This window comes from Heterodontus francisci, chromosome 42 (genome assembly GCF_036365525.1).
Source record: "Heterodontus francisci isolate sHetFra1 chromosome 42, sHetFra1.hap1, whole genome shotgun sequence".
NCBI lineage: Eukaryota > Metazoa > Chordata > Chondrichthyes > Heterodontiformes > Heterodontidae > Heterodontus > Heterodontus francisci.
The window spans coordinates 3,386,862-3,399,704 of record NC_090412.1 but is presented as its reverse complement, the minus strand read 5'-3'; the positions used below and the strand labels follow the sequence as shown (position 1 = coordinate 3,399,704).

At 42.5% G+C, this 12,843-nt stretch overlaps 1 protein-coding gene across 7 annotated transcripts in view; it reads right to left on the bottom strand.

Moving 5' to 3' along the window:
• Positions 1-12,843, bottom strand: part of usp54a (ubiquitin specific peptidase 54a) — a 177,397-nt gene that overhangs the window by 99,121 nt on the left and 65,433 nt on the right. The window lies entirely within an intron of this gene.

Sequence of the window (12,843 nt, the reverse complement as noted above, 5' to 3'; positions counted from 1 at the left end):
AAGCAGCCCTGGAAGCAACCCCTTTTTCGGATGTGCCGCCAGCAGCAGTATGAAGTCACATTCCCTCATTACCCCGACTCTCGTCAACATGCACTGGCTTTCTTACTCCAACTCCACATTTCATAATGTTTTCCTCCTCCACAGCTTTCTCCGAGGCCTGAACCTTCCCCTACCTCTGCCATGTCCTTCAACCTTAAGGTGCTGTACATACTCTCTGTTCTTCCATCTCGTAACATCTGTTGCACCTTCCCTCTCTTGACTCCTTATTTGATCAGTGAACCTTCAGCCTTCTTAGCCTCACACTCTAACAACCACGGCAGCTCTCGCGATACCACCTCAAAAACTACCTCTTAAATCTTACCTTTAGTGGTCACCTATAATTTTCCACCAGTATCTGGTTATTTTTCCTTAGAATTTCATTGTGCCAAGGTTAGTGTTGTTCTCACTTTGTTTAATCTGCCAGCTCAGCAGTGACAGTAAATGCAGAAAGAGACAGTTTGCGGGAAATGTTGCATATTAGTCCCAACAATTTAAGTGATGAGCAAGAAAAGCTGGGTTTGCAAAGCAAGTGGCCATCAAGTATGGCAGTCCACTACCATTTTTAACAAAATGCAGAGGAAACCCTGGAAACACTGGAAAAAAAATTTTTATTATTCGTTTGTGGGACGTGGGCATCACTGGCAAGGCCAGCATTTATTGCCTATCCCTAAATGCCTTTAAGGGGGAGGTGAGCTGCCTTTTTGAACCGCTGCAGTCCATGTGAGGTAGGTACACCCACAGTGCTGTTAGGAAGGGAGTTCCAGGATTGTGACCCAGCGACAGTGAAGGGACGGCGATATAGTTCCAAGTCAGGATGGTGTGTGGCTTACAGGGGCACTTGCATGTGGTGGTGTTCCCATGCATCTGCTGCCCTTGACCAAAATTATGGGGATTTTAACCTATAGACTGGAAAAATCAGATGGGCAGAGGTAGCCTAGATGAGGAATACATATAAATGTTTTCGCGATAATTTCTTGGAACAATACGTTCTGCAGCCAACCAGAGAGCAGGCTATACTAGACCTGGTATTGTGCAACGAGAGGAATAATTAAAGACCTCATAGTTAAGGCGCCCCTAGGTAGCAGTGATCATAATATGATTGAATTTTACATTCAGTCTGAGGGAGAGAAGAGTGGGTCCAAGACTAGTATTTTAAACTTAAATAAGGGCAATTATGAGGGCATGAAAGCAGAGCTAGCTGAAGTGAACTGGCAATTCAGGTTAAGGGATAGGTCAAAAGAGATGCAGTGGCAGATATTTAAGGGGATATTTCAGAATACACAGAATAGATACATTTCAAAGAGAAAGAAAAATTCCAAGGCTTGTACCCGCCATCCATGGTTATCTAAAACAGTTAAAGATAGCATCAAACTTAAAGAAAAAGCCTATAATTGCACAAAGATGGGAGGCAGGTCAGAAGATTGGACAGAATACAAAAAACAGCAAAGAATGACTAAAGGATTGATAAGGAAGGTAAAATTAGAGTATGAGAGAAAGCGAGCTAGAAATATAAAGACAGATAGTAAGAGTTTCTATAGCTATTTAAAAAAAGAGAGTTAACAAAGTGAGCGTTGGTCCTATAGAAAGTAGGTCTGGGGAATTAATAATGGATATTAAGGAGAATGCAGATGAATTGAACAGATATTTTGCATCGGTCTTCATGATTGAGGAATGCAAGTAACATCCCAGTATTAGCTGTAAGTCGGAAAATGGAAGGGAGGGAGGAATTCAAGAAAATTACAAATCACCAGGGAAGTGGTACTGAACAAATTGTTGGAGCTGTGGGCTGACAGGTCCCCGGGTCCTGATGGACTTCATCCTAAGGTGTTAGAAGTGGCTAGTGAGACAGTTGATACGTTAGTTTTAATTGTCCAAAATTCCCTAGATTCGAGAAAGGTTCCGTTAGACTGGAAAATAGCAAATGCAACTCCTTGATTCCAAAAGGGAGGGGGACAGAAAGCAGGAAACTACAGGTCAGTTAGCTTAACATCGGTCTTAGGGAAAATGTTAGAAGCTATTATTAAAGATGTTATAGCAGGGCATTTAGAAAAATTCAAGGTAATCAGGCACAGTCAACATGGTTTTGTGAAAGGGAAATCATGTTGAACCAATTTATTGGAGTTCTTTGAAGTAGGAACATGCGCTGTGGATAAAGGGGAACTGGTGGATGTATTTGCACTTAGATTTCCAGAAGGCATTTGATAAGGTGCCATTTCAAAGGTTATTGCAGAAAATAAAAGCTCACGATATAGGGGGTAACATATTGGCATGGATAGAGGATTGGCTAGCTAACAGGAAACAGAGAGTAGGCATAATATAAAAGCAAAATACTGCAGATGATGGAAATCTGAAATAAAAACAAGAAATGCTGGAAATACTCAGCAGGTCTGGCAGCATCTGTGCAGAGAGAAGCAGAGTTAACGTTTCAGGTCAGTGACCCTTCATCAGAACTGGCAAATATTAGAAATGTAAAAGGTTTTCAGCAAGTAAAGGGGGGTGGGGTAACAGATAACAAAAGAGGTGTCGATAGGACAAGGTACAGGGAATAACTGACCAGAAGGTCATGAAGCAAAGGCAAACATTATGTTAATGGTGTGCTGAAAGACAAAGCGTTAGTACAGAGAGGGTGTTAATAGACAGAAAACTGAACAGCCTGGCCCCAAGCACAAACATGAAAAAAAGTGGGTAGGCACAGTAGAGAGTGGGCATAACTGGGTCATTTTCCAGTTGGCAAGATGTAATGAGTAGTGTGCCATAGGGATCTATGTTGGGGCCTCAACTATTTACAATTTATATAAATTACTTAGATGAAGGGACCAAAAGGTACGGTTGCTAAATTTACTGATGACAAAAAGATATGTAGGAAAGTAACTTGTGAAGAGGACATAAGGGGCTACAAAGGGATATAGGTACGTGAAGCAAATGGACAAAGACCTGGCAAATGGAGTATAATGAGGGAAAGTGGAAAATTGTCCACTTTGGCAGGAAGAATAAAAAAGAAGCCTGTTATCTAAATGGTGAGAGGTTGCAGAGAGATCTGGGTGCCCGAGTGCATGAATCGCAAAAAGTTAGTAAGCAGGTATATCACATAATTAGGAAAGCTAATAAAATGTTCTCGTTTACCGCGAGGGGAATTGAATACAAAAGTAGGGAGGTTATGCTTCAGCTATACAGGGCATTGGTGAGACCACATCTAGAGTACGGTGTACAGTACTGGTCTCCTTATTTAAGGAAGGATGTAAATGCATTGGAGGCAGTACAGAGAAGGTTTAATAGACTAATACCTGGAATGGGCAGGCTCTCTTATGAGGAAAGACTGGACAGACTAGGCTTGTATCCGCTGGAATTTAGAAGAGTAAGAGGCGACTTGGTTGAAACATACAAGATCCTGATGGGTCTTAACAGGGTGGATGCGGCAAGGATGTTTCTCCTTGTGGGAGAATCTAGAACTAGGGGTCACTGTTTAAAAATAAGGGGTAGCCCACTTAAGACAGAGATGAGGAGAAATTTTTTTCCCTGAGGGTCATGAGTCTTTGGAATTCTCTTCCTCAAGAGGCGGTGGAAGCAGAGTCTGAATATTTTTAAGGCAGAGGTAGATAGATTCTTGATAAGCAAGGGGGTGAAAGGTTAACGGGGGTGAAAGGTTAACGGGGATAGGTGGAAATGTGGAGTAATCAGTTCAGCCATGAACTTATTGAATAGCGGAGCAGGCTCGAAAGGCCGAGTGGCCTCCTCCTGCTCCTAATTCGTATTTTCATATGCCCTGGGACTGAGATGATTGACCTCCAACAACCACAACCATGTTTCTTTGTGCTAGGTATGACTCCAACCGGCGGAGAGTTTCCCCTCAGATTTCCATTGACTCCAGTTTTGCTAGGGCTCCTTAATGGCATGCTCGGACAACTGTTGCCCTGATATCAAGGGCAGTCACTCTCATCTCACCTCTGGCGTTCAGCTCTTTTGTCCATGTTTGGACTAAGGCTGTAATGAGGTCAGGAGCTGAGTGGCCCTGGTGGAACCCAAACTAAGCGTCAGTAAAAAGGTTATTGCTGAACAAGTGCGGCTTGATAGCGCTGTCGCAGACACTTTCCATCACTTTGCTTATGATTGAAAGTGGACTGATAGCACAGTAATTGGCCGGATTGGATTTGTCCAGCTTTGATTTGTCCTGCTTTTTGTGCAGGACAAAATAGTAAATGCTGGAAGTGCATGGGTCAATCAGTATCCATCAAGAAAAAAGTTCTGGTGAAGTACACCTTGGCCTGCTGTGTATTTCTAAATTTTTGATGAGTTTTGATAACTTAAAAAGTTTGAAAATTACTTTAAAACCCAGGAGCACCTTTATAATCAAAGTGGAGACCAATTAGCGTCTTTGACATATTTGATTTTATTGAGCTCATGCCTCACGACTGATAGCTCTGTAACAATATCTCACAACCTAAAGTGGTACTAACTTGTATGAAAATCTACCATATAGTATCTTCATAACAACAATAACACAACTGTCAGCCATCAAGAATCTGGGAAGGAGATTTGTGAATGGTTGAACAGTTACAGCCACTTTTAAAATGGATTTAGTGGGGCCAGTTCCCGACACACAGTTCTTACAACAGCTGACAGCAATGCAACAGTTCACGAAGAACAGTCAATGGGAAAAGCCAGTCAGAAATTTCTCTTACTTGACCCCAACCACATCAAACCTTTCAAGTTCAGATTGACACTAGTGGATTAAACAATATAAAATAAAGCGACAGGATATAGCATTGCACTGCCTTACTAGAATTCACCACTGAGGACACAACATCCAGCTTACTCTGTTAATTTGCAGGACATGCCTAGATAATTTTCCAATGTGTCAGGTCAATGTCAGTTTTGTAGCTGTACTGGAACAGCTTGGTTGTGGGTGCAACTAGTTCTGGAGCACAAGCCTTCAACACTACAGCCAGGATTGTCGGGGCCCATAGTCTTTTGTTACATCCATTGTGCTCAGCCAATCTGTGATGGTGGGGACATCAGGAGGAGGCTGAGATGGATCATCCACTCAGCATTAATGGGTGAAGATGGTTGCAAACACTTCAGCCTTGTCTTCTCCACTCATGCTGCTCATGGAACCTCCTCCTTCTGTCAATTGTTTCATTGTCCACTACCAGTAACAAATGGATGGAGCTAGACTGCAGAGCTTTGATCTGATCCATTGGTTCTGCGATTGCTTAGCTTTGTCCATTGCATGCTGCTTCTGCAGTTAAGCATGAATGTTGTTCTATGTTGTAGCTTCACCAAGCTGGCACCTGATTTTTAGGTGTCTGGTGATGCTCCTGGAATGCTCTTCTACACTCTCATTGAACCAGGGCTGGTCACCTGGCTTGATGGCAATGGTAGAGAAAGTAATATGCCAGGCCACAAGGTTACAGATTGTGCTGGAATACAATTCTGCTGCTGCTAATAATCCACAGAGCTTTATGACTCCCAGTTTTGAGCTGCTGGGCATGTTCTGAACCTATCCCATTGAGCACAATGGTAGCACCACGCAACGCAATGGTGGGGGGGTGGGGGGGGGGGGGGATCTCTCTGTGTGAAGACGGGATTTTGTCAGTGATCATTCTTACCAATACTGTCATAGACAGATGCATCTGTGACAGGTAGACTGGTGAGGACGATGTCAAATAGGTTGTTCCCTCATGTTGGCGCTCTCACTATCTGCTGCAGGTCAAGTCTGGCAGCTATGTCCTTCAGAACTTGGCCAACAAGTCAGTCGTGCTGTTCGTGAGCCACTCTTGCTGATGGATATTGAAGTCCCCCACCAACTAAACATTCTGTACTTAACTGCACTCAGTGCCACTTCCAAATAGCGTTCAATTCATCAACTGAGGGAGAGCAGTAAGTGAGCAGGAGATTTCCTTGCCCATGGTTGACCGAATGCCATGAGACTTCATGAGGTCCGGAATCAATGCTGAGGACTCCCAGGGCCACTCCCTCCCACTGTGCTGCCACCGCTGGACATGCTCAGGGATGGTGATGAAGGAGTCTAGGATGTTGGCTGACAGTACAATTTGTGAGTATGACTGTATCAGACTGTTATTTCACTTGTCCTTGGGACTGCTCTCCCAATTTTGGCATAAATCCCCAGATGTTAGTGAGGAGGATGTTGCATGGATCACTGGTTGAGTGTGCCTCTGTCCTGCCTTGTTTGATGCCAGATAGTCCACTTGACTTTATCTTATAATTTTTGTAGCAGTTTTGTACAACTGAATGGCTTGCTAAGCCATTTCAGAGTGCAACCACCTTATTGAGAGTCTGGAGTCACATAAAGCCCAGACCAGGTAAGGAGAGCAGATTCTCTTCACTGAAGGACATTAGTAAGCCAGATGGGTTTTTAACGACAATCTGGTAGTTTAACAGTCATCATTACTGAGGCTAGCTTCTTGTTCAGATTTATTTGATTAACTGAATTTAAATCCCCCAGCTGCAATGGTGAGATTTAAACTCATGCCTCTGGTCATTCAGGCCTTTGGAATATTATAATAAAAGCAAAATACTGCAGATGCTGGAAATCTGAAATAAAAACAAGAAATGCTGGAAATACTCAGCAGGTCTGGCAGCATCTGTGGAGTGAGAAGTAGAGTTAACATTTCAGGTCAGTGACCCTTCTTCAGAACTGGCAAATATTCGAAATGTAAAAGGTTATAAGCAAGTAAAGCGGGGGTGGGGCAAGAGATAACAAAGGAGAAGATGTAGATAGGACAAGGTCACAGAATAGCTAACCAGAAGGTCGTGGAGCAAAGGCAAACAATATGTTAATGGTGTGTTGAAAGACAAAGCATTAGTACAGATAGGGTGTTAACGGACTGAAAATTGAACAGCAGCAAGTACAAACATGAAAAAAAACAGTGGGTAAGCAAACTGAACAAACTAAGATGAAATAAAATAAAATAAACACAAAAAAAATTAATAACTAAAAATAAAAGTAAAATGGGGGGCCCCGTCATGCTCTGAAATTATTGAACTCAATGTTCAGTCCACCAGGCTGTACTGTGCCTAATCGGTAAATGAGATGCTGTTCCTCGAGCTTGCATTGATGTTCACTGGAACACTGCAGCAATCCCAGGACAGAGATGTGAACATGAGAGCAGGGGGGAGTGTTGAAATGGCAAGCAACTGGAAGCCTGGGGTCCTGCTTGCGGACTGAGCAGAGATGTTCTGCAAAGCGGTCACTCAGTCTGCGTTTGGTCTCCCCAATGTAGAGGAGACCACATTGTGAGCAGCGAATACAGTATACTAAATTGAAAGAAGTACAAGTAAATCACTGCTTCACCTGAAAGGAGTGTTTGGGGCCTGGGATAGTGAGGAGAGAGGAGGTAAATGGGCAGGTATTACACCTCCTGCGATTGCAGGGGAAGATGCCATGGGAAGGGGATGAGGTGGTGGGGGGAATGGAGGAGTGGACCAGGGTGTCATGGAGGGAACGATCCCTTCGGAATGCTGACAGGGGAAGGGAGGGGAAGATGCGTTTGGTAGTGGCATCATGCTGGAGGTGGCAAAAATGGCGGAGGATGATCCTTTGGATATGGAGGCTGATGAGGTGGAAAGTGAGGACAAGGGGAACCGTGTCGTGGTTCTGGGAGGAGGGGAAGGGGTGAGGGTAGAGGTGCAGGAAATGGGCCGGACATGGTTGAGGGCCCTGTCAACTACAGTGGGGGGGAATCCTCAGTTGAGGAAAAAGGAAGACGTATCAGAAGCGCTGTCATGGAAGGTAGCATCATCAGAGCAGATGTGTCGGAGATGGAAAAACTGGGAGAATGGACTTACAGGACGTAGGGTGTGAAGAAGTGTAGTCGCGGTAGCTGTGGGAGACATATAATGGATATTAGTCAACAGCCTACCCCCAGAGATGGAGATAGAGAAGTCGAGGAAGGGGAGGGAAGTATCGGAGATGGACCATGTAAAGGTGAGAGAAGGGTGGAAATTAGAAGCAAAGTTGATAAAGTTTTCCAGTTTGGGGCGGGAGCAGGAAACGGCACTGATACAGTCAGCAATGTACCGGAAAAAGAGTTGGGGGAGGGGGCCCGAGTAGGAATGGAACAAGGAATGTCCCACAAAAAGACAGGCATAACTAGGACCCATGCAGGTACCTATCGCAACACCTTTTACTTGAAGGAAGTGAGTGGAGTTGAAGGAGAAGTTGTTCAATGTGAGAACAAGTTCAGCCAGGCGGAGGAGGGTGGTGGTGGATGGGGAATGGTTAGGCCTCTGTTCAAGGAAGAAGCAGAGAGCCCTCAAACCGTCCTGGTAGGGGATGGAGGTGTAGAGAGATTGGACGTCCATAGTGAAGAGGAGGCGGTTGGGGCCAGGAAACTGGAAATTGTCAAAATGACGTAGGGTGTCAGAAGAGTCACAGATGTAGGTGGGAAGAGACTGGACCAGCGGAGAAAAGATAGAGTCAAGATAGGAAGAAATAAGTTCAGTGGGGCAGGAACAGGTTGACACAATGGGTCTACCAGGACAGTCCTGTTTGTGGATTTTGGGAACAAGGTAGAAGCGGGCTGTCTGGGGTTGTGGGACTATGAGGTTGGAAGCTGTAGAGGGAAGATCTCCAGAGGAGGTGAGGTCAGTGACAGTCCTGTGGACAGTGGCTTGATGTTCGGTGGTGGGGTCGTGGTCCAGAAAGAGGTAGGAAGAAGCATCTGAGAGTTGGCGCTGAGCTTCTGCAAGGTAGAGGTCGATACACCATACAATACCACCCTTGTCTGCAGGTTTGATCACAATGTCGGGGTTAGATCTGAGAGAACGGAGTGCCTTAAGTTCAGAGGGGGACAGGTTAGAGTGACTATTCTTCAATTTTGAGCACATTGCTTGTGGGATCTTCCTGTGCGCCAACTGGGTACTGCGCTTGCTATTTTAAACAGTGATTAGTACTTCATTGACTGTGAAGCGCGATGGAACATTGAGAGTGAGTAAAGTGCGATTTAAGTGTCAGTTCCTTCTTCCTCTGCTAGCCTCAGCAGTCCTGGGTTAGAGACAGGAATTAAAAGCAACTCAAATGGCCAGAGTTCCCATTCGTGAACTGTTTTTATTGACTCCTGCTTGAAACTATCAACGTCAGATGAGGACAGAATTGGGTTCAGTTACGATTCCTGCTATAGTTGAATATATATACCCTCCATGCCATCACTAACAAGCTTCTGACTCAGGTAAGAGTGCTCCCACTGAGCCAAGGCTAACAACATTCTGATCTCTGTCTTGGCTGAGACAAGCTAATTTAGAGACCAGAGATCACAGGTCTATTCTTCCCAGTTGTAGTTTAGCTTTGCTTCGAGCAGGGCAATCATCCTCTAATTGGGTAGCGCCCGTGCTAGAATCTGGCCGTAGACAAATAATTAAAATTAGAGGTTCTTGAATTTGGTCTCCTTACAGCATCAATACATTCAAGATTAATAACCTCAGATTACCAACACAAAACAAGTTTATTTCATACTTTAAAGAGTTGACTTAAACTGCAGTTTGCATAAATTTGGAAAGAAAGGCACTCATTTCTGTTGTTGTATGTAAACTGAATATAAAAGCCATATAACTGGTGAACTAGGATGAACTGAAACACAACGCCACATGAGTTTTAAGTCAATACCAACCAAGGTCACCAAACTTCAGTACGGCTTGTTCATTTCTGTAGCCTTTCAAATTTAGAATTAAAACCTGGAATCCTATCCATTAACAAAATTTGTACCATAAGTCATCAATGAGAAACCATTTGTAACACACAAGTACTTGAGTCATTCCTGCAGACAAGCTCGAATGGCTGCAATATGGAAAAATATGAAGAGAGGCATCTGATACATTAATCATTAAAGACAAGCCATTTATAATTCAAAAAAGGCTTCATTATTCTTGCAGATACGCTCTAAGTTCTCATGTGGCATAAGTACTATTTTTTGCAGTTAAAAAAGTGACCCTTTTAAATATTAGTCTTATCTCGCCCCGCCCCCACCTCCCCACAATCAAGCTATTGCAGAAAGTTTTATTTTACACAGGGTATTAAGTAAAAGTTCTCCTAATGAAGACGACAAATTTTCACCAACTAAAAAGTTGTCTTTCATGCAGGTCCTCATAGGGACATAGGAAAAGCCCCTGGAGCTGATTCCCACATTCAGTTGGATCATGGCATTTCCGTACCTCAACATCATTTCCGACCTTTGCTCCATCGCCCTTGAAACCCTCATCTTACAAAAATCTGTCAATGTCTATCTTGATAATTTTGCTTGAACTAGTATCCACAGCTTTTTGGGGGACGGAGTTTCACATTTCCTCTACCTTTGATGTGAAAAAGTAGTTCCTGATTTCACTCCTGAATGGCCTACCTTTAATTTTAAGATTGTGTCGCCTTGTTCTGGGCCTCCCCATCAGACAAAACAGCTTCTCTACATCTACTCTAGCGAATCCTTTCATCAATCTCAATCAGATCATGCCTCTATCTTTTAAACTCAAGGGAATGTAAGCCAAGTTTACTGCAGCCTTATTCTAGTAAACCTACAATGTACTCCCTCCAAGGCCAATAAATGCTCCTGAGTTATGGTGTTCAGAACTGAATGCAATACTCCAGATGAGGTCTGACCGAGGCTCCGTACAACAGAAGCTTAACTTTCTCCTTTTGGTGTTCCCACCCTCAGATATATCAACACTCCCTTAAGCCTTTTTGATTACTTTTTGTCCCTGAATACTACTGTCTACTGATTTGTGCTCATGAACATCTAATGCTCTTTGATTTTCCACAGTTTCTTATCTCTGTTGTTATGAAAATATTCAAATGTGCCTTTGTTGGATCCAAATGCACATGAATGATGGGAAAAAATATAACAATTAATACATGTGGACTGCAAAAGCTTGAAATGTTTACTATCGTCTAAAATTACAGACGTGGCTGCATATTGAGCTATAATTTATCTCAAACTGCTAATAGATTGCATAGGGTACAGAAAAAATTCTCAAGGCATTTTAGAGGAAGTAAAGATGTAGAGCCTTCATGGAGAAATTACAAAGTGGCCTGAAAGGCTGTTTGAAGAGATGGAACTTGGGAATTTAAAAAGAGAGAGAAATAAAGACACAAAGAGGTTTACAGAGGAAGTTCAAATGATTGTAGGATCCAGGAGTGTGCAATGTCTGCTTTGTGTATTTTAATTTTCCTTCCCACATCTGTCAGCTGCAAGTCATTAACTCTCTACAATAATCCTTCAATAAAATGTGGAGTGTTTACATGTTATTGTACAGTCCTCCAATGAGTTCTCTGGCCTACACTGCATTACCGAAGTGTAATTACTTCAGGACATTATGGTCTTAAGCTTTATTCAAATGCAACAAAATTCAATAGACAAATTCATACCAATCTCCAATTCTACTTAATTACTTTCTTAAGAGTCGAGAATTAATCCCCTGATGGGCAGTGAGGCTTGACTGGGCTCATGGAGTGTTTATTTCAAGTTTCTCCAAGTTTATTGAAGCATTACTTTGATGCCTGACTAGTTCAATATTAAAGGTCTCAGTCACTTTGTCAATGCAAATGGCTGGTTCATAACCCAAGAATTTCTTTTCATACACAATTTCTCCAAGATTGTGGCTTTACTCCTCTGATCTTCAATGCACTCTACAGGCAGATTTAGTTAAGACAGTCCAAGATCTTGCATCATTGTCAATAGCAGTTTACCGAAATTCAAGTAACATCACTCGCAATGATCTGACCCAAGCTTAAAACTGAAATCTATTAGCAGCTGATGGAATAGCATGATAATCTAAATTCTTTACACACAACCTCAATGTGCAAGCAACCAGGATGCTATGTGTGGGCCTGACTGAATAATTCTATTAGTAAACAAAGCAAATCAGCATTTAAAGCAACTGTGCTTTTTTGCAAGTATGTAATTTTTTTCTAATTGTAATGATACGGTTAAATGATTCTGAGAGTATTTTCCTGTGCACAGGTTGGAGATAAGTTCCCGAAGACGTTGGTGAAGATACTAAGTCTCATGTCAATTGTAGTGATAGATAATTCCATGAAACTGACAGCAAGCACATGAGTAAATGCATAGTGGTTAAGAACAGCAGTCCCACTTCCTTCTTTCTGCAAATAAATACCCAAGTATTTGAAAGATATTTTGTTAGATTTGAAAAATAATTGTCTTGGTTGATCGCAAGAGATTTCAATTTGAAGTTTTAAAAATGTTTCAGCAACATCAATGGGACAAAGACTCAATGACAGCATGTCTCAGAGTTCCACTCATCCTCTCATCAAACACTTACAGATTAACTCGACCACAGTTACTCTGAAAACTTATGGATACCATTAAGTTATACTAAATACCTTCAACTGCAAGGCGACATAAACTGTAAACGCCAAGTTCCAAACTGTTACTTCATTCTACGTTAACTTATTGTACAAACTCTTGAGCATTTGTAGAGTGGCACCCAAATACTGTAAAATCTTGAATGTAAGTTTAACCTTAAAAGAATCACTAAGGGTATGTAGAAATCTGTACAGCAATATGAACTTCAGAAGTTACAAAAATAGCAAGGCTAATATGGGGATTAGTTTCTCTATGGTTTACATTAAGAAGAAATGGTAAGTCTATTGCCCATCTTTGGCACATCAAGATGGTGTACAATTTGTGAACAGGCTGTGAACCAACTACTTATTCAGTATTCCATTCAAATAGTATCTACAGATCTCCTATTCCAGAGAATCATTCATATGTACTATTAAGCAACTGGACGCAGAGACGACTGTCTCTGGCTTCTGCTCCCGATAAGTTATCCAGTGAC